At 38.6% G+C, this 20,096-nt stretch overlaps 1 pseudogene; it reads right to left on the bottom strand.

The window, feature by feature from the left end:
• Positions 1–8,621: 8,621 nt before the first annotated feature.
• Positions 8,622–15,252, bottom strand: LOC102485490 (deoxynucleotidyltransferase terminal-interacting protein 2 pseudogene; annotated as a pseudogene).
• Between the last annotated feature and the right edge of the window lie 4,844 nt (positions 15,253–20,096).

Below are 20,096 nucleotides of genomic sequence, written 5' to 3'. Positions count from 1 at the left end.
CGGTGATTCATATTATACATCTCTACCACTCAGTATATTGAATTTCTCGGTTTTAGGTTCAGTCTGAATATTTTTATGCCACTGAGCACAAGAGAGAGAGAGAGAGAGAGAGAGAGAGAGAGAGAGGTCTTCAATGGGGCCTGGTCGCACTACAATCCTTTTTCCTCTAACTTTATGTCAGGATTCTGGATATGTGCACAGATGCCTGACATGTTCTTTAACCTCTTGAGGACAAAATTCAAACACTGGCCAGCCATGTGGGATTTGGCTTCCTCTCTTCAACACTTACCTACTGCACTATGGCACTGATCCAACCTAAATTTTTTTGTTTTTCCTTCAGGTTTTTGCTGTAGTTGTGTGCCATCATTGGAGAGAGACAGTGAGAAGGAAAGTGAGAAATCACCCCCTGGGGAGGATGGCCATGCCACGATCCCTTCTCCTCTATTTTCCTCTTAGGATTTTGGGCACACATGCACACATGCCTGGAGTGCTTTTTAGTCAACTGGGTTCAGAAAAAGCCACAGTTGACCACGTGGTAGTCCAGTCTTACTCACCATGCCACCTGCTGGCCCCAAATCCGAAGGATTTTAATGGCTGTTTATACCGTCTTAGCTTCTGATGTAAATATACTACTATATCTACACTGCAAGAAGTTGACCATCTTTCTCCTTCTGCTTCCCATAAATAGACACAGTAAATAAAGTGACCCCAAAAAGGAATAGAAAATGTGTATAAATAGAAACAATTATTAAAGTGACCCCAAAAAGGAATAGAAAATGTGTTAGCACATTTTTCCCAAGTGTGTCACTAAAGCCCTTTTGAATTCAAGTTTAGATGGCCAAGACATTTGAATAACTTGCATTTATTAAGCTCTGGAGATAAGGGGAAAACTAGAAAAGGAAGAACATACAATCGATACAAGGCTATTTGGGGCCTATCAAAGTCGATAAAACTTATTAATTAGGAGGAGACTGCTCTTTAATTCACTGACACAAATGCCATATTCATTTGTAACGCTGTATTGGTTTTCTAATGAGTGTCTTTCCTGAGTTTCCTTCACCTTGCTCTTCTCTTCTTACTCAAATTTCACAGTTGTCATCCGTAATTCTGCAAAAGGAAGAGTTTTTTCACTTGCCTCATTTAATAAAGGGAGGTGGCAAGGTTGGGGCACAAGTTATGGCTCCAAATGCCTGATGCTGGTGTTGTATCCTTTATTAAGTATGGCTCGAAGCCCATGTGATGGTTTTGTTTCACAGCCATCAGATACATTAATTTTATGCGTTTGGTAAATTATTAAACAATGATCGATTTTGTTGTGGTGAACATCAAGAAGTACTTTCAACTCAGTCAATAGCTTCCAAAGGCATAATGAATCTTGATGCTTACTGAAACATGCATATTAATTTGCATGCGTGTGCGCGCGCAAACAGGCGTGCCTCTCAATAGGCAGATATTTATTTTATACTCCTAAATATTTTCCTAAAACTATTTTTAATTTGTATTATATAATAAAAATACTTAGTTATAGTTATTATAACTAAGTATTAATAATATAAGTATTATTTGGCATATTTGCTTATTAGTTATTCCTTTATTTTTCCTTTTTTTTTAGTGCCATAAGGCATGCTTGTGGACATGAGAGGAGTGAGAGAAAGAGACAGAGAGGCCAATAGGGTATAATCATGCTGCAATCCCTTTTTCTCCACCGATTCTCCATCTTGTCAGCATCTTGGGTGCATGCCTGTCTAATGTGCTGCTTCTGGAACTGGGATTCAAATTCTAGTCGCCCATTGGGATCTGGCTTCTTTTGTACAGTCTTAACCTTTGCGCTATGGAGCTGGACTTGTTTTCAAAATTTAAAATTTCTTTTTATATAACATCTATACATATGTATTAGCTGGTAAATTTGGACACACACCAACTAAAAATAGTGTGCAAATTCTCTATATATTCATATGTGCACAGAAATATCAACAGTAATTATATCACTGGGCAGTTATAATTCATTTTAAATTGTTCACTTGTCTTGAATTACTCATTTAATATTTTTAAAAAAGCATCATACATCTTCTAAAGTAACAATTTAAATTTAAATGATCAGAGAAAGATTGTTGTGACATGGATAGAAATGAATTACATTAATGTCTAGCACAAAAACCTAGAGTATTAGCATAGAAATTCTTCTCTTATTATTTTTTACTCCACTATATTCTTTATTATTATCTCATAATTGCCAACAGTTTAGAAATTTCATTAAGTTTCCAAATGTGATTTGCAAACTACATCCAACTGAATACTGGAGATGCTTCAGGATTTCTTAGACTTTTACAAAGTAACCCAAGACTCAGAGATGAAGTATTACGAAGTGACAGACACAACATCAGCAAGTTCTCTCTCCAACCGTATATTGCAGAAGAAATCCAAACTCAGAGCTCTGTCTCATTTGTTCTTTCCCAGCTTCTTAATGGGAAGGAAAGCTAAGGCTTTGGAAGAAATCTAATTGCCTGTAATGAATCAGTTGGAGGTTAGTCTTCCTGATGAACTTATGATTAATTGCAAAATGAATGTTACTTCCTATCTCCAGCCATGTCAAGTTTTCAATAGAACAAAAAGCTGAAAACTTTCACTCTCTGAATCTATCAAAGAATGCTTTATTTCAGCATTTACCAGACCAGCATTAAATCAAGGACCACAGGTGAGAATCCACCTCATTTAATCCAATTTTTTTTTCAGTTATGTGGTACACATAGACAAAAGGTCACTTGCATTTATACACAGTTAAATGATCAACTACATCATACAATTCAGGTAGAAAACAAATATAAAAACAAAGAAACCTTTATTTCTTTCCATAACATCTTAAATTATATCAGTAGAAATTTGTCATAAATTTTCCTTTAGAAAATTCCAATTGCTCCTGGGTGAATTGCAATATCAGGTATCACTAACCACTTATTGAACACCTACCAGATGTCAAGTTTTTTGCCGTCCTCTTGAGTTGATCCTTTGCTTAGTTGACTCTATGGTCCTTCAGTCCTTAATCTGTGTGTGTGCCCTGTTATATTTATTTTTTGGAGAGTTTTTTATTTTTTATTTTTTTTTTGCTATAGAGCATGTGAGCTCGCCAGACAGAGAGAGACAGCGAGCCAGAAAGTGAGAAATCACCCCCTAGGAGGAATGGCCACACTACAATCCCTTCGCCTCCATTCTCCTCTCGGGATCTTGGGCACACACGCACATGTGCCTGACATGAGTTTTAAGCCACAGGGTCCGGGACTCGAACTGCAGTCAACTATATGAGAGTCCAGAGACATAGCCATTACACTAACTGCTGGTCCCTGTGCCCTGTTCTTTAAGCTAGCTGATGTTCCTTCTGTTTTTAGTAGCTGTATTGTGACCAGGGGGCAAATGAGATAGTCCCATTTAATTAGTGGGGTTTTTCCTTCCAGCTAGCCAAGTGCATTTCACCTAGAAAATGGGTGCTTTGATGGCATGTGTGCAGGGTGAGAGGAAGGGAGAGTTTAAAGTAGAGCAAACTGCTGTCTGTATATGTGTATGGGCATGACCCCTTCTAAGTGGTCTCTGAGGCTAAGCAGAAAGCAATAACTTACCGTGAAGCAATTTGATAGCGCTGAAGCTCCAGGTGGAATTTCAAGTCAGTTATAGACTCTGAATAAAAACTCAGCCTTCTGAGTCCCAAGAGGAGAACGTGTCATGCAAACATGACAAAATCAATCTTTCTAATTAAAACGATTTCCCTAATTGATCAGTGCTTCACAGAGGTATTTATAGTGGCAGAAGAAAAAAGTGCTGCACAGAAAAGTAAATGGTTCTTGCAAAAGAGAAGGTTTTGATGTGACAGAGAGTATCCGTGTCCACTTCTCAGCAGCAGCGATCTCAAAATGCTTTGCATGGAACTTAGTGCCGATGCGAAAAAATGACAGTTCCCTCCCAGTTGATAAAACTAAGAATGTAAAAAATGCTATTTTATGTTCCAGTTGCGTTTGTTACTCTACAGTGTGATTCCCGATAGAATGCATCAACATGAATATTTAAATGCTCTATAAGACTGAAAGAAAAGCCCTTCTGACAAATATGTCGATTTTCATGAAGCTTATATAATCAATGTTGCCTCTATTTTTTTACTTCTAATATAAGGAGGAATTATGTTTAAAGCACTTGCTATGGAAGCAAAGCGTTGTTCCTGCAGAAAATGAGGATAGCTGGGGAATTTGTAGATGGTCTTTTCTTCATGTTATGTAAAGGTTTAGATTACAAGACATAGCTGTATAAGGGCCACTTTTCTCTTGGATGTCTGCAGGGATTAGGAGATGTGACATCACACAAAATGCTGGGTCTCCTGCAAGAGCCCCACGGGAATTATTTTTTCAATGTCTGTTGACTTATCAGTAGTTGGACTTGGGTCTTGAATGACACTGGAGTCTTGTGGAAGGAGCAAGCAGTTAGTGCCTTACATGTGCAAGGGCTGGTGGTGGAGCTGTCACCACCCCCAGCTATGATGTCCCAGGAAGTGTTCCTAACTCTTTTTTTTTTTTTTTTTTGAGAAGTTTTTGCTATAGGGCACGTGTGCTCGTCAGAAAGACAGAGAGAGACAGAGAGACAGAAAGCGAGAAACCACCCCCCAGGGGGGACGACCACGCCGCAATCCCTTCTCCTCCATTCTCCTCTCGGGATCTTAGGCACGCACGCACATGTACCCAGCATGTTTAAGCCACCGGGCCTCGACCCGCAGTCAACTACATGGGAGTCCAGCAACATAGCCATTACGCTAACCACTGGTCCCAGTGTTCCTAACTCTTGACAAACTGGGAAGAAATGAAGTCTTATTTTGATGTCTAAAGAATCCACTGTATACTATTTCATTCTGTAACTCAACAACTCACTTTTCAACAACCCACTTTTCATGGTTAACACTAGTGTTTTTATTTATTTTGCAAATGCTATTATATTTTGTCAATATTTTTTACCCTTTGTTTTTATTTATTGAAAGTAAGGTATTGTCACCAGGCATGTATGTGGTATGTGTCCAAAATCCTGAGAGGAGAATGGAGAAGGTCATCCTCTCTGGTGGGTGATTTCTTTGTCATTCTGGTGAGCACATGAATCCTATAGCAAAAATCTCTCTAAAAAAAGTAAGGTGTTGATATGAATAATGTAAATAAAAGCCAGTGTGTGCCTTTTTTATAATGAAAAAGTATTATTTTTATTTATTTATTTTTTAGAGAGATTTTTGCTGCAGGGTGCGTGCACTCTCCAGAGAGATAGAGAGACTGAAAGCGATAACTCACTCCTGCTCCCACAGGAGGATAGCCATGCCACCATCCCTTCTCCTCATTTTTCTCCCAAGATTTTGGGCACATATGCATGTGCCCAGCATGAGTTTTTTAAGACAATGGTTTCAGGACTTGAACCATGGTTGAGTATGTGGGAGTCCAGTGACATAACCATTACGTCATCTGCTGGCCCCAAAATAATATTATTCATATATTTTATTATACAATGAAAAATTGTTCTTCATGTTGAAGGAATTTCATGGATTGTGGCAGATAGGAAAATGTATTAGGTACAGATATTTTAATACTGACATGGAAGTACCTGTTTTTTAAGTTTTTAAATTTTTAGTAAGATTCCATTTCTGTTTATTAATCCTGATAGTAGCAGTAGTAGTATGTTTATTGCTGTAATTGAGTGTGCACAGAGAATATCTGGAAGGATATACAGTTAACAGAGCAGACCTGGGTTGGGAGGGGCCAGTGGCATGGAGAGGCCTTCCTACAAACTGTTTGTAATGTTTTTGAAGTATCTTATCCTCATAAGGTATTTTTTTAATCATCTCTCGGATTGCAGTGTGCACTACAGGCTGAATAGTGCAAGAGTGATGGTTGGAAGACCATTTCAGGGACAGTTAGAGGCATCTAGGTAAGAAAATGATGAACATTTTATCTGTTGGAAGGCACGTGTGCTTATCAGAGACATATGGTTGAATAATTACCATGCGACCCCGTAACTCCTGGGTACATACCCATTATAAACAATGCTGCATTTGTTATTCTCCTTCACTTACTATCCATAATCTATTGTTAGTGTGCAATATATTAACAAATTTTCCAGTATTTAACTCTTCTTATACTCCTGAAATGAATCTCACTTAGCTGTGACATATATTTAGCTGGACCCAGGAGGTATAGGTTGGTTGTTGTTAACCCAGGCCACATGTTATATTCCAATCTGTGAGGCAAGAAGGTAACATGAGTGTGTGTGTGCCCAAAATCCCCCAAGAGGGAGAAATGGAGAAGGGATGTGGAGTGATCATGCCCCATAATGGGATGGGGGAGGATTTCTTGCTCTCCATGTTTCCGGCAAGCACACACACCCTCTGGCAAATTTAAAAAATAATAGAAAAATCATTATTCTTTTTTTTTTTTGAGAGAGATTTTTGCTATAGGGTGCATGCGCTCGCCAGACAGACAGAGAGAGACAGAGAGACAGAAAGCGAGAAATCACTCACCAGGGGGGATGGTCACGCCGCAATCCCTTCTCCTCTATTCTCCTCTCGGGATCTTGGGCACGCACTCACACGCACCTGGCATGAGTTTTAAGCCACCACGTCTGGCACGCGAACTGCGATCGACTACGTGGGAGTCCAGCAACATAGCCATTACACTAACAACTGCTGATTCCCCCAAAATCATTATTCTTTATGTAATGTTAAAGTTGAGCGATCCGAGTGCTGATGTGAAGCCAGATGAAGTTTCTGAAAATTCTAGATAAGCTTATTGTGGAGAATTACTACTCTCCAGAGCAAATCTTCAATATGAATGAAATCTCCCTGTTCTGGAAATAGATGCTTGGAAGAATTTTCATTGATAAGGAGACTAAGTCAGTGCCACATTTCAAGGCTTTTAATGACACAACAGTAGTCTCTCTTGGGACACCATTGCAGGCTACACACTGAAGCCCTTTGTGATCTGGCACAATGAGGGCCTTCAGACATGTCAGTGAGCTCACACTGCTAGTGGAGCACAGGAGCAATAAGGCAGGAATGGCCCAGTTCTCTTCCAAGATGCCCCCCTGAACTGCTGTAATAGTGAAATGGTGTAGTTTGGAGAGTATTATTGTTCAGAATTTTGCTTATTGTTGTTAATGCTTCTACATATCCTTTTTTTTTTTTTTAAATCAATCTCCCTCCCAAAATATCAAAGTGGTATTTCTCTCTCCAAACTCCAGGATTTACACAAATGGCCACCCAGTTTCTCAGACTTTTAGCGTTGGATTATGAGTTACATCATCATCTTTTCCATCACTGAGGCCTTGGACTTGGCCCGATCCACACTACCAAAACCCTAGGACCTCCAGCTTGCGACAGCCTGGTGTGAGACTTCTCAGTAGCCACAATCGCGTAAGCTGAGTCCCCTAATAAATCCTTTCATATCTACACAAACCTACTGGTTCTGTCTCCCTAGGGATCCCTGGCTAACATACTGACTCACAAATCTATCTTTAACCCAAACTTATTAGGTAGTCAGTCATATCTTGTTGATTTATGGTAACACATATTTGCTCTAAGAACATTTTTACTTTCTTTTCAACTGTGACTTTATTTTTTTGCTATAGGGTGTGTGTGCTCACTGGAGAGACAGAGAGCTAGAAATCACCCCCTAGGGGGGATGGCTATGCTGCAATCCCCCTTCCTCCATTCTCATTTTGGGATTTGGGGCATGCATGCACATGTCTCCAGCATAAGTTTTAAGCCACTGGGTCTAAGACTTGAACTGCAATAAACTACATGGAAGTCCAATGACAGAACCATCATGCCATCTGCTGGTCCCTCAACAATGACTTTTATACCAGAAGCAAGCAGATCTCTATGTCAGCTTCTCCAACTTTCTGGATCTGAGTTTGCAGCTAACTATGGGGCACTGCTTGTCTACTCTCTTCCCCCTTCACACACGTACAACTACATATTAATTACGACATTTATATACTTTGATATACATTTTTACAGTTCTTTGAATAGGTTAGTAAACTTCCTAAATATTTTTAAAGTAAACTTCCTTTAAATGATTAAGAAATGAAAACTGTACAGAATTGTTAATTCTCTTAAAATGGTTGAGGTTTGTCTTTTTCCCTTCAAAGAGTTGAAGCCAAGGTCACACATTTATTTTATTTGATTTTTTTAGAGATTTTTGCTATAGGGCATGTGTGCTTGCCAGAAAGACAGAGAGAGACAGACAGAAAGCGAGAAATCACCGCCCCCCCCAGGGGGGATGGCCACACCACAATCTCTTCTCCTCCATTCTCCTCTCAGGATCTTGAACACGCATGCACATGCACCCGGTGTGAGTTTAGACCATTGTGTCCGGGACTCAGACCGCGGTCGACTACGTGGGAGTCCAGTGACATAGCCATTGTGCCAACTGCTGGTCCCCCCACATCCATTTTTATTTTAAGGGGCATGTAACTGACTCTCAAATCTTCTTCCAAACAGAAATCCTATAAAAAACAGGGCCAGTCTATATTAATTTTTGTGATGGTGTTAGTTTTCAAAACAATTTTAGTAAACAGGACATACAAAAAAATTATAGCTTGCTTGGTGAATCTTAATTGCGAGACTTCTTTATTTGTTCAGGATTTTTTTCCTGCTGTGTTTGCTGATTTTTTTCAGCCATGATCTCTGCATACTTCCTTCAGTTGTATCTTCTGAACTCAGAATCAGCCAGCAGTTCTTCCACAATAGTTCTTTTCCTTTGCTTCTTGGGAACTCATGAATAGTAGAAGTCAGCTGGGTTGTCAACAATGGTTCCCATCTGGAAGTACTTGGGGAAGCCATCTCTATCATTTTTCTTATGAAACCTCTCTGGGCCCATGCTTGCTCTCATCTTCAGTGCTTTGAGATCATTTTTCAGTTCATCTGTCAATTCTGGAGCTTTCATACCAAGCCAGCCATGACCAGCTGTTTTCTTGTCGCTCCTTTCTGCATTTTTTTTTCTCTGAAGTTGATGCTTTGATTCACTATATGGTGGGACACAGTAATTTTTCAAAACCAGGAGTAATGATGGCTTTCTGCAGAAGTACATTTTTCCTTTTCTCCCTCATCTGTGTTAGGGTTCTCTTCTTAGACTGTAGTTTGTCCGCACTGAATTTAATATATAAACCATCCAACTGCTTGGTACTCAGACCAGGGTCTGTGCTGCTGCTTGTCAACTTCAGAAGTTTAGACTGTGCTATTTACTAAGTCATCTTCCTCATCACTAATCTCATCTTTACTTCTGTCGAGGTCTGATGGTCCTTCACATTTTTCATCCTCTTCCTCCTCTTCATTAGTGGCACTCTCACTTGCCTATTCTTCCTCTTCCAAGTAAACATTTTGATCAGAACCCAATCCAGGAGTTGTCAATTAAAAAACAATGCCTTGTCATGTTACATATTTCTTGAGTGTCCACTTAAAGATTCCCTTTGGCCACTATCTTCAACAAAACACCAAGAGTCCTCTTCATCCCCGCTGTGCTCAGACTGCTGGCTTTCATCACTGCTGAGAACTAATCAAATGGAATCATCCTTATCCTGACATGCGTTGGTCTCAGACTTGTGCAGTGTGGTAGCACACTCAGCATCTATAGTCCCTTCACTGCGGTCTTTGCTGATACCGATAACTGTGGAGTCTTCGCCATCATCACCACCATCAGCAAACTTCGCCAGATCATTTTTTATAGTGCTCTTTCTCTCCTTATTCCATCTGTCCACTTCCACAACTGCAAATGTTTGAGCTAATGATTTCATTACAGCCTCACAGTTCAGATTTGAGGGCTCTGATGTGGTTTCGTTCCTTTGGGGAGTTGAATACCTTTCAGAAGCTCATTGCTGAATGCTAGTGCCCTTCAACTGGGAACTTTCCTCATTGATTTCTTTCTCCTCATCTGTTACACCATTGGCCTCTTCATCCAAATTCTGTTTTTTTTTTATTTCTTTAAATGATGCCACATTGGTTTGTTATTCCTCTATTACATTAAAGCACTGGTGTTTTTGTATTGTTGGTATTTTTTCTAAATTTCTGTGGGTGGAATCACTATCAGTATCCTAAATTTTATTATTATAAAAACCTGACTTATTTATCTGAGAAAGAGACTTTTCTTGTAAGTCAGAAGTCTCTCTGGGGTTTGAATCCTCTGAACTCACAGTTGTATCCATCATATGCCTTTGATTTCTTGGTAAAATATTAGCATCTTTATGGTGCATACTTGTGATTTCCTTTGCATGCTCCTGGTTCTTCTAGCTGAACAGCAGAAAATGAACTGTCCGAGTATGAGGACTCAGCATCGGAAACAGCTTCTGTATATGACTCTTGGCTTGGTTCTGTTAGAGAGTTAGCCTTTCTCCTTCTGGTTCCTGTAGTTATTTCTGGGGAAGGCACAATTCTAGAAATACCTGAAACGTGAGATTCTACTTCAGAGACAACCTCTTCAGTATGAGACTCATTTATTTGAGTTATTGTCAGTCTTTTCCTAATTTTGAATATTGGGGTACATGCAATTAAGATCCGCCTTCTCCTTGTTACACTGAAAATGGGATCCTGGAGCTCAGACACAGAAGAACAATTTGACTTCGCTTCAGAGGTCTCCCGATTAGTACATGGTTCTGTTCTTGTTTCTGCTCTTAGGAGCTCTAGGGATTGAACTTCATTTCCCAGTTGTTTGTGGTTCAGCAACAGTTGGGTCATTAGACCCAGAGTCCTTCTTTCTTTCTGGATGTGCTAGAATCCCTTTAGCAGTACTCTTCTGCTACCTCGCAGCCTGTGCAGACCTGGTGACCACATCCTCGTGGTTGGCGGCTTCCAGAAGTACCTGGTTTTAACAGCCACTTTAGCTGATGTGGTCTTGCCCTGAGACCTCTAGAAGTGATATTTCTAGGCTTTCTCCCCTCTGGATTATTTCCTTTATAAGTTATGAACCTGATAAAAATTTTATGCATGAGAAGTCTAGTCTAGTCTAGGACAGTACAAGGAGCATGACACAGTAGAAAGAACACAGGATTCATTGTAAAAAGATTTAGGCTCTTCCGTGTGCTTAATGCTAGTAGCATAATGTGGACAAATCACATTACTTACCTGGACACTGCTGTCTACCTCTGTAAAATGATGATTATGATGGTAACTATGACAAAGATAGTGATAGAAACTAACATTTACTAAGCACGTGCTATAAAACAGGTAATTTAAAAATAATTATTTAATTTTATTTATTATTATGATGACTATTTAATTTTCTATAGGGTACATGTGCTCATGAGAGAGAGAGAGAGAGAGGAGAGAAAGTGAGAAAGCAGACTACCAAGTCCAGGACTCCACGTTGGAGTCTAGCACCATAACCACCACACCACCTGCTAGTCCCCTCCAGGTAATGCTTGAAGTGCATGACAACATGAGTTTATTTAATCTTTATAACACCTAAATGAAGTAAGTACTGTTTTTCTCATTTGAAAGAAGAGAAAACTAAGGTATACAAAGGTTAACTGTATTTCTTAAAGTCACACAGCCAAGACAGGATTAAAATCATGCACCCTGGCCTGAGACCTCTTTCTGTTTCTGTTTGGTGGGTAAAGTCCATCTATACTCTAGGAGTATATTTTGAAGGATGATCACATCTATGAAGAAATAGATTATACACAGTCCTGGAACAATGTGGGGTTTCAAGGCCACTTAATAACATTTAACTTAACAGCTTATATTTGAAGAATATCTATCATCTATCTACTCTATCTATCATCTATTTCAAATTTAAACTTGAGAATCAACCTGCTCAAGCTGCTCTTAAAATTTGATTACCTAATTGATGGCTCCTAGTAAAAATGAATAATTACATCCTGTGTTAACTACCGTGGAGAAGCAGTCTACCTAATCATTTTCTCTCTAGTGGCTGTTGGTGTCAAAAACAGAATTTTTATCAAAGAATAAAGGGAAAACAACAATAACAAAAAGGGCAACCCTGATGATATGTAACATCACACAGTTTGAGAACTGTTTTCTCTGAGAAGCTGAGTGGTTTAGAGATTTGTTCTTGCTCATTCTTCCATCTTTTCTATTATTTATGCATCATTTTTAGATTTGCTCTTGTTCATTTTTGTGTTATATGTATTGCAAGGCTTGCTGCCATGTCATCTGCTAACAGGTTGTATGTGAGCTCTCTATACCAATAGTCTCCATGTCCCAACTTCTCTGCTCCTCTAGCGTCTGAGTCAGATGTTCCCTTTTAAGTTGCGAATGAAGGGGTGAGTTGTTGTAATGTTCCCCCCTTATAGAGAATGCAGAATCCAAGTTCACCTCACAACCTGGTCTGCATACTGAAAGCTTCAGGCTTCTTTGAATGCTTAGGGTATGGATGTGGTAAAATCACCCTCTGAAACAATTGTTTCTTTTTAGTGTTCATAGAGGCATTCGGAGAGTTCTTTGAAAGGTCTAGACCTACATGCCTAAATGCCTTATTACCCATTAGTAAATTGTCGACTTTACTCCTTCTAGAAGGTGGTAGTGACAGCAATCTGAGAAATGTTTGTAATTCCATACTTACAGTGATGGTATGTGTAAATGTATATATTTTAATCACATTAGAAATTAAATCCTAGAGCTAAAGAAGTCTTCATATGCTGTCTAGAAAGAGAGACAAGGGAAAAAAGAAGTTGAATTGAAAAATGACCAGGTAATCTCTAACTGGGGCATATTACAGTTATAGCATTTCCTTGAACACATCAAGGCAGCATCTCTAGGTCTTGTTTCAAAACAGCTTGAACCAGTATCAGAGAGAGAGAGACTTCTAACTTATTTCATTGACATGTAATTGATGGTCATAAGACCCAAAAGGCTTGCTAGATTCTTTTCTAGGAGCTGGAGGTCTATATGACAACAGGCCAAGACTTTCATTCATTGGTACCAAAATAGAACTTGATTTCTTAGACATAGAAAGATGGAACAGCACCTGTGCTCAGCAGTGACTTTGTGGATTTAAATTTGTTAAAATGAGAAATAATTAAAAAGTTAATTTCCCATACCAGCTACAGTTCAAGTGGTCAAGAGCTGCATGTGGTGAGTGCACACCATGCCAGACGGTGCAGATGGAGAATATTGCTGTCATCACAGAATGTTCTTTGTATGGGACTGGTTTAGCGTCAGATCCTTAATGGTTAGGAAGTGAGCAATCGCTAACTGAACAGAAAGTAAGGGCTCACTTGGGCCTATGGTTAATTAGAGAGAGGGTCAGTGACTAAAATTTGGCTGCCAGTACAAGCAGGACAGCCAGAACATGATCTGGATGATTGCTTTCCCTGATTAATTGTTGACCAGGAATCCAGCAGAAAGTCGTATTTTGGAGGGTAGGGGATGGGAGGTTTGCATCGCTTGTGTTATACTTTCACATGCAACAGTCTCCTGATGCTGAGGTAAAGTTTAGTGATTTGATTCCTTCCTTAGTCTTCTGTGTTCTATTTTAATAACATCCCACCTCAGAAATTTCTGTATCTGGATTTTATGAAGATTGGTCTGGTGCTGCACACACCTCACCAGAAAGTTTAATGCAATAAGACGTACGGATTCTTGCTGAGAGTACTTTCTTGCCTGAAAGCAGACTTCTGTCTGCTTCTAACTAAGTGTCATTTCAGGGAGAGAATACCCCTGAGAACTGCCATTCCACATTAGGAAACTCAGAACTAACCTTATAGCATGAAATGCCAGTGGTTATGATATAAATGTAAGAAAAGACCTAGAAGATCTGAAGGAGCAGCTACAAATGTACATTGAGTTGCTTGGATAAAAGTCCAGGCGAGAGGGTGGGCTTACATTTTTGAAATGAAGATGTGGGGTGGGTTTCTGGAAAATGTCAGTGCCCTTAGGATTTTCACCCAGGGAAATTTTTAATGAGAAAAGCTAAACACTTGGACAAAATCCTGCATGGGATCCCTATCGCATGGAAGCATGTCAGTTATTACTCTCTCACTCCCAACTTCCCTAATGTCACCTCTGTGTCTTGAATATACGTCCAGTATGACACAGTATGTTTTCAGGATTTGGAAAGTGGAAAATGGCCACCCTCATTACCATTTTCAGTCAAAATGTCCTTGTACTTCTCATATCTATGAGCAGAGCAGGTTTTAAGTCCTTAACATGAGTATTTTGAAGACAGATTACCTGGAAGGAATTCTCCCTTTGTAAAATTTTGACTGAAATGTCAAAGTTCAGTGTAGGTTACAGAACCTAGTTGGAGCATATGTATTCTTCCAGTTGGTGATAAGATTTACATCTTTAATAAGAGTAGGAAAGCGAGGGACTGCTATAATGGAAAAAGTTCTAATTATATGTATAGACTTTTCATTGTTTCATTTTTCCTCTGCAAATATTAGTAAGAGGTAATTAAAGAATTTAGTGTTTATCCTTTTAATTTGTATTTATTTATAGGCTGTGGAACTCTGGAAAGAATTTAAAGAAGCTTAAAGGAATATATAAAATACTGTAAAGTGACATTCATTGGAAGATGATGAGAAAGAAGGGCATACAAGGTGGGGACATGATAGACGTGCTATGAGTAGGCTCCAGTTCTGGCTCTTATCTGTTAGGAAACATATTGAGCATTAACACAGTTTTCAGTTCAATTAAGATTTGAAAAAATTCCTAATAATAGCAAACACATATTTGGTGCTTACTCTGTTCTAGGCATCATTTTAAGATTTTAAAGTGCACTACTTAATTTAATCCTTACAACATCCGGATGAGATGGGTACTAATATTAATACTACTCCGTTTTTCAAGAGAATAGCTATTACTGGTATTGAGACAAGTAGAAAATTATTCAGAAGATTCATATAACAATGACACTATGCAATATAATGAGCAGCATCCTCCATTAGGCCTGTACAGGGCATCCCGCAATGAATTCACATGTCCATTTTTGTACCACCCCGTGATCAAAAGGCCTTGTGCTGAGCTTCGAATGATTCCACAATGATTTGAGCTAAAGTGAGCATAGCAGGGGAAAAAACAGTCTTGAGAAGGAACACCCACTCCTGCCACCCTCATATGGGAACTGGCATAGTGTTTCTGTGCGTATTCCACTGGTAAGTCGTGTTACACCACTTTGGTGCATGGGGTTGGGAAACACAGGAAGTACACGGATGTGAAGTGAGCGCTGATAACCTGTGCCACATGGGAATAAATCCTTCTTTCCTGTCCCTACTGGAAAGTTCTTCCATGCCTACCTTTTCTCTTTTCTTTTACCCCACCTCTCATTTCATCATGAAACTAGAGACTGATGATGCCAGATTTCCTCTCAGCAGGAGAAAGAAGGGCATACAAGGTGGGGACATGATAGACGTGCTATGAGTAGGCTCCAGTTCTGGCTCTTATCTGTTAGGAAACATATTGAGCATTAACACAGTTTTCAGTTCAATTAAGATTTGAAAAAATTCCTAATAATAGCAAACACATATTTGGTGCTTACTCTGTTCTAGGCATCATTTTAAGATTTTAAAGTGCACTACTTAATTTAATCCTTACAACATCCGGATGAGATGGGTACTAATATTAATACTACTCCGTTTTTCAAGAGAATAGCTATTACTGGTATTGAGACAAGTAGAAAATTATTCAGAAGATTCATATAACAATGACACTATGCAATATAATGAGCAGCATCCTCCATTAGGCCTGTACAGGGCATCCCGCAATGAATTCACGTGTCCATTTTTGTACCACCCCGTGATCAAAAGGCCTTGTGCTGAGCTTCGAATGATTCCACAATGATTTGAGCTAAAGTGAGCATAGCAGGGGAAAAAACAGTCTTGAGAAGGAACACCCACTCCTGCCACCCTCATATGGGAACTGGCATAGTGTTTCTGTGCGTATTCCACTGGTAAGTCGTGTTACACCACTTTGGTGCATGGGGTTGGGAAACACAGGAAGTACACGGATGTGAAGTGAGCGCTGATAACCTGTGCCACATGGGAATAAATCCTTCTTTCCTGTCCCTACTGGAAAGTTCTTCCATGCCTACCTTTTCTCTGTTCTTACCCCCCACCTCTCATTTCATGAAACTAGAGACTCATGATGCCAGATTTCCTCTCTTCAGACAACTTGGTGATGATCAAGAGTGACTCTTCATAGTGAACACCAATGACTGTGAAATAAACAAAGTCAGAGCACAATGTGGAGGTTTAAAAAGAGAGCGAATAGATGAGAGACTTAATGCTTTGCTGAATAGAATACTCTGGACCTCCTCCTGGGAGGAAGAGAGGAGCATCTCTGAGTGTGGTGCCTGATCTTCTCAGGGCAGTACTGGGGAGGAGGCCACAGGAGAGGCAGAACTTACTCACATCATCAGTCTTGCTTCACCTCCACTTTCTTTCTTACCTCCTCTCTAACCCTTTGTTCATTTCTCCCCCAGACTTAAACATGAATTCTGGTCCTATTGCTCACAGCCCTGTTCTAGAAATTTCCCTTAATCTCCAGGTTGACTGCACATAGGGTAGAGATAGAGAATATTCCCATTTGGGGCTTGGGACTGCAGAATATGTGCTAGTACCCCAAATTGGGGCTGTAGTCCAACCCCATTTTTTCACAGAAACGACATGTTAGAGAGTGAGAAAATGTCATATGATGTATTTAGTACATGTTAGATACAATATGATATAATCACAAATTTTCAGTGTAATCTGGAGACTTAATTGTCATTCATAATGTTATTTACTTGGCAAGATTATATAAAAGGGGATTAAATCTCACAGCATTAATTGACCTAAATAATCTCTGAAGCTCTTTCTAAACCATACAGTCATAAATTCTATGATCATGTGGAATACAAGTTTTTGAAATGTTCATGGAAAATGAATATTATGAAAAAACCATTCATGAATTAAAATTTTTTTTTTTTTTGCATAAAAAGAAAACCTCTCCATTTTCTCCAAACTTTTAAAAGTTTCCTTGCATGGGCTCTCAGTTCTAAGCAAGTAAGTTTAAAAATGAGCTTGTGGAAACAGCCTGGCTATAACTGCCACTGAAGGGGGCCCAGGACTCTCTTCCCCCAACAGAGGTCCCAAAGCAAAAAGAAGACCTATTTGGAAGAGAAGCATTTAGAAGACATGACCAGATTCTGTACAAAGGAAGAAAGAGAAAGTGAGCAAGTATCTTTTAGGGACCAAAATCCCAGGCAAGACCAGAAAGGAGGTCTTGTAGCTCCTTCAGTAAGCTCTTAAAGAGAAGTCCAGTGGATCAGAATATGGGGAAAAAAACACTAAAGATAATTCCCCAATGGATCCTTCATCTGCCAAACAAGATTTCTTCATAAATCAACTTGCTCTTGCAAATGATGTTGACCAAGTAATAGCTGTGTAAAACATACCTAAAATTGTATTGCCAAGTGGTAAGAGGAAGATAAAAAGCTTGTATATGTCTGTGTAGGTATATACATACACACACACACACACACACACACACACAGTCTCTGAGGAAACTTAATATAAATAATTACATTTGAAATTAATTCAATATACAAGACATGGACAAAATAAAGATAAGTCTATATTTGAGACCTGGCCTTTTGAATCTCAACACATGAGAAAATGAAATTAAACTTTTCACATCATTACAGAAAAACACAATACATTTGGAGGAAAATAGATGTTTTAAGAATAACAAGAACAAAATGAGCCTGTGCTTTAGTCACTATGGCTCAGGTGCCCTGCAAGTTTGGAAGTCATAGGACTGTGAGCACAGATCTCTGGGTCACCTGAAAACACACTGGCTACATGCAGGCACCCAACATCCTAAGGAGCCAGAGGCTGGAGAAGGCGATCACAGTATAACAATACCCTGTTGAGGATGTTTCTCCCCCTCTCTCATATGTGCATACATACACTTTCTATCATTAAAAAAAAGGAAAGAGTCTTTAAAACATAGGTTCCCCATCAAAAGAAAGATTATTGCCTCTTCCCCAAGGGAAAATAACAACCCCTCATCATCCACAGACAGTACAATAGAACTTGTGGAAATGTCAGATAAAGTTCTGAATATTCATAGTAACAAAACTAATAGAAATGCAAGAGAAGAGAGACGCAGACTCTAGACGATGCAAGAGAAAAAAGATAATGAATTACAGGAGATGAGGAAGACCTTCCAGGATTCGAAAGAAGAAATAGACACCATAAAAAAGAATCAGACGGAACTGTTAGAAATGAAGGCTGTAATACAGGAAATCAAAACCTCCATTGAAACTATTAAAAGCAGTTTAGATCATGCAGATGATATGACCTAGAAAAAAAAAAAGACTAATAAAATAACCTCCCAAAATGAGAATAATATACGAGAAATACTAGATAACATGAAATGCCCAAACATCTGGATAATCAGTATCCCGGAAGGTGAAGAAACTAATAAGGGTATTTATAATCTATTCTATGAAATCATAGAAGAAAAGTTTCCAAACCTAGAGAGGCATTCAAGACCCAAGAAATACAAAGGACCTCACATAGAATCAACCTAAAATCTCCTCCAAGTCACGTCATAGCCAGATTGGCCAAAAACACAGACAAAGACAACATACTAAAATAGGCAAGAGAAAAACATCAAGTTACTTACAAAGAACATCAGGCTAACATCAGACCTTTCATCAGAAATAATGCAAGCAAAGAAAGAATGGGAAAATATAGTCAGTGTTAAGTGAAAACCAATTTCAACCAAGAATACTATACCTGGCAAGATTATCTTTCATATGAGAAGAAAAGGTAAAAAACATTCTTAGAACAAAAACAAAACCTAAAAGAGTTTACCAATACCAGACTAGCTCATCAAGAAGTTCTGAAGGGAGTACCATGACAGGAAAACTAAAGACAGACACCCAGAAATAGGAGAACAAAAAACAAGCAAGAAAATGACTAACTTAATGGTAGGGATAAGTCTGGGAATATCAATAATAATGTCGAATGTTAACTTCCAGAATTTAAATGGAAAAAATCGGATCACAGTAACACTGCCAAATCAACAAAAGAGAAATTAATTATATGAGATTGAACTGGTGAAATAGAATTTTATGACTTTTGACTAAAACACTACTGATTTTCTTATATGCTTTGTTTTCTGGATTTAAGCATTTTTGTTTTCTTTTGAGTATGTTGATAAGTTCAGCAATTTGTTAAATTAAAAAAAAATTTGAAATTGAAACATAAACTTTTCTCCCTTCCTGACCCCTCTGAAATTGGAAAATATTTGTGAGCCGTCTTTTTTTTAGTTTTTCCAAATATGTTAGTTTAAAAACTAACATATTTAAAAACTGGGGAGAGGAAAAAATGTTTCAGAAAAAAATTACAGTGCACATTTGTCTTCTTTATTTTTTAAGAGATATTTTTGCTATAGGGTGTGTGTGCTCACTGGAGAGACAGAGACGGAAAGTGAGAAATCAAAGCTGAGGAACTAAGGTAGATCTCAAGAAAGAGCTGCAGAAGCTCTTGGAAAGATTGCTTGGTATCATAAGCAGTTACATCTGGTAGGTAAGTAAATAATGTCACTTCCTGACAGGCCTAAAAATGTTTAAAATTCAGGTACTTAAAGGCACAGTCAGACGGTGAGTTCCTGACTTGGCTTAGTGGCCTTAGGAGGCAGGCTTTTTAAAGAGTCTGATTTGAATTTATTTATAAAAGGTTCCAGCAAAGCCAAGTAAATAATTTGAAGTTCTTTATAAAAGGTTCCAGCAAAGCCAAGTAAATCAATGAGTACTCTTATGGGGCTTTGTGCAAATAACAGACCAAATTGAGACTAAATTTATTTTTTAGCAAATAAGTCAATTTATGCCTCTCTGTGGTAAAAGGGGGAATGAAGAAAGAAAAAAAGTTTCAGAAGAAAGTTACAGTGCACTTGTTACTAGATTTTAGCTCTGTCCTTATCTATTCTTTGGGTTTTTAGTATCTACCTACTGCTTAACAGAATCCTAACGTTTTTCCTGGCTTTAAGTCTTAAGCAAATTTTTCTTAACATTTTTTGATTTTGATTAGTTAAAGCTGAAACTGCTTTTCTTGAAAATAAAAAAGTACATACAAATATACCTACT

Source organism: Tupaia chinensis, unplaced genomic scaffold (genome assembly GCF_000334495.1).
Source record: "Tupaia chinensis unplaced genomic scaffold, TupChi_1.0 Scaffold000443_1, whole genome shotgun sequence".
In the NCBI taxonomy this organism is placed as follows: domain Eukaryota; kingdom Metazoa; phylum Chordata; class Mammalia; order Scandentia; family Tupaiidae; genus Tupaia; species Tupaia belangeri.
The sequence above is the reverse complement of the archived record's forward strand: the minus strand, read 5'-3'. Positions and strand labels throughout refer to the sequence as shown.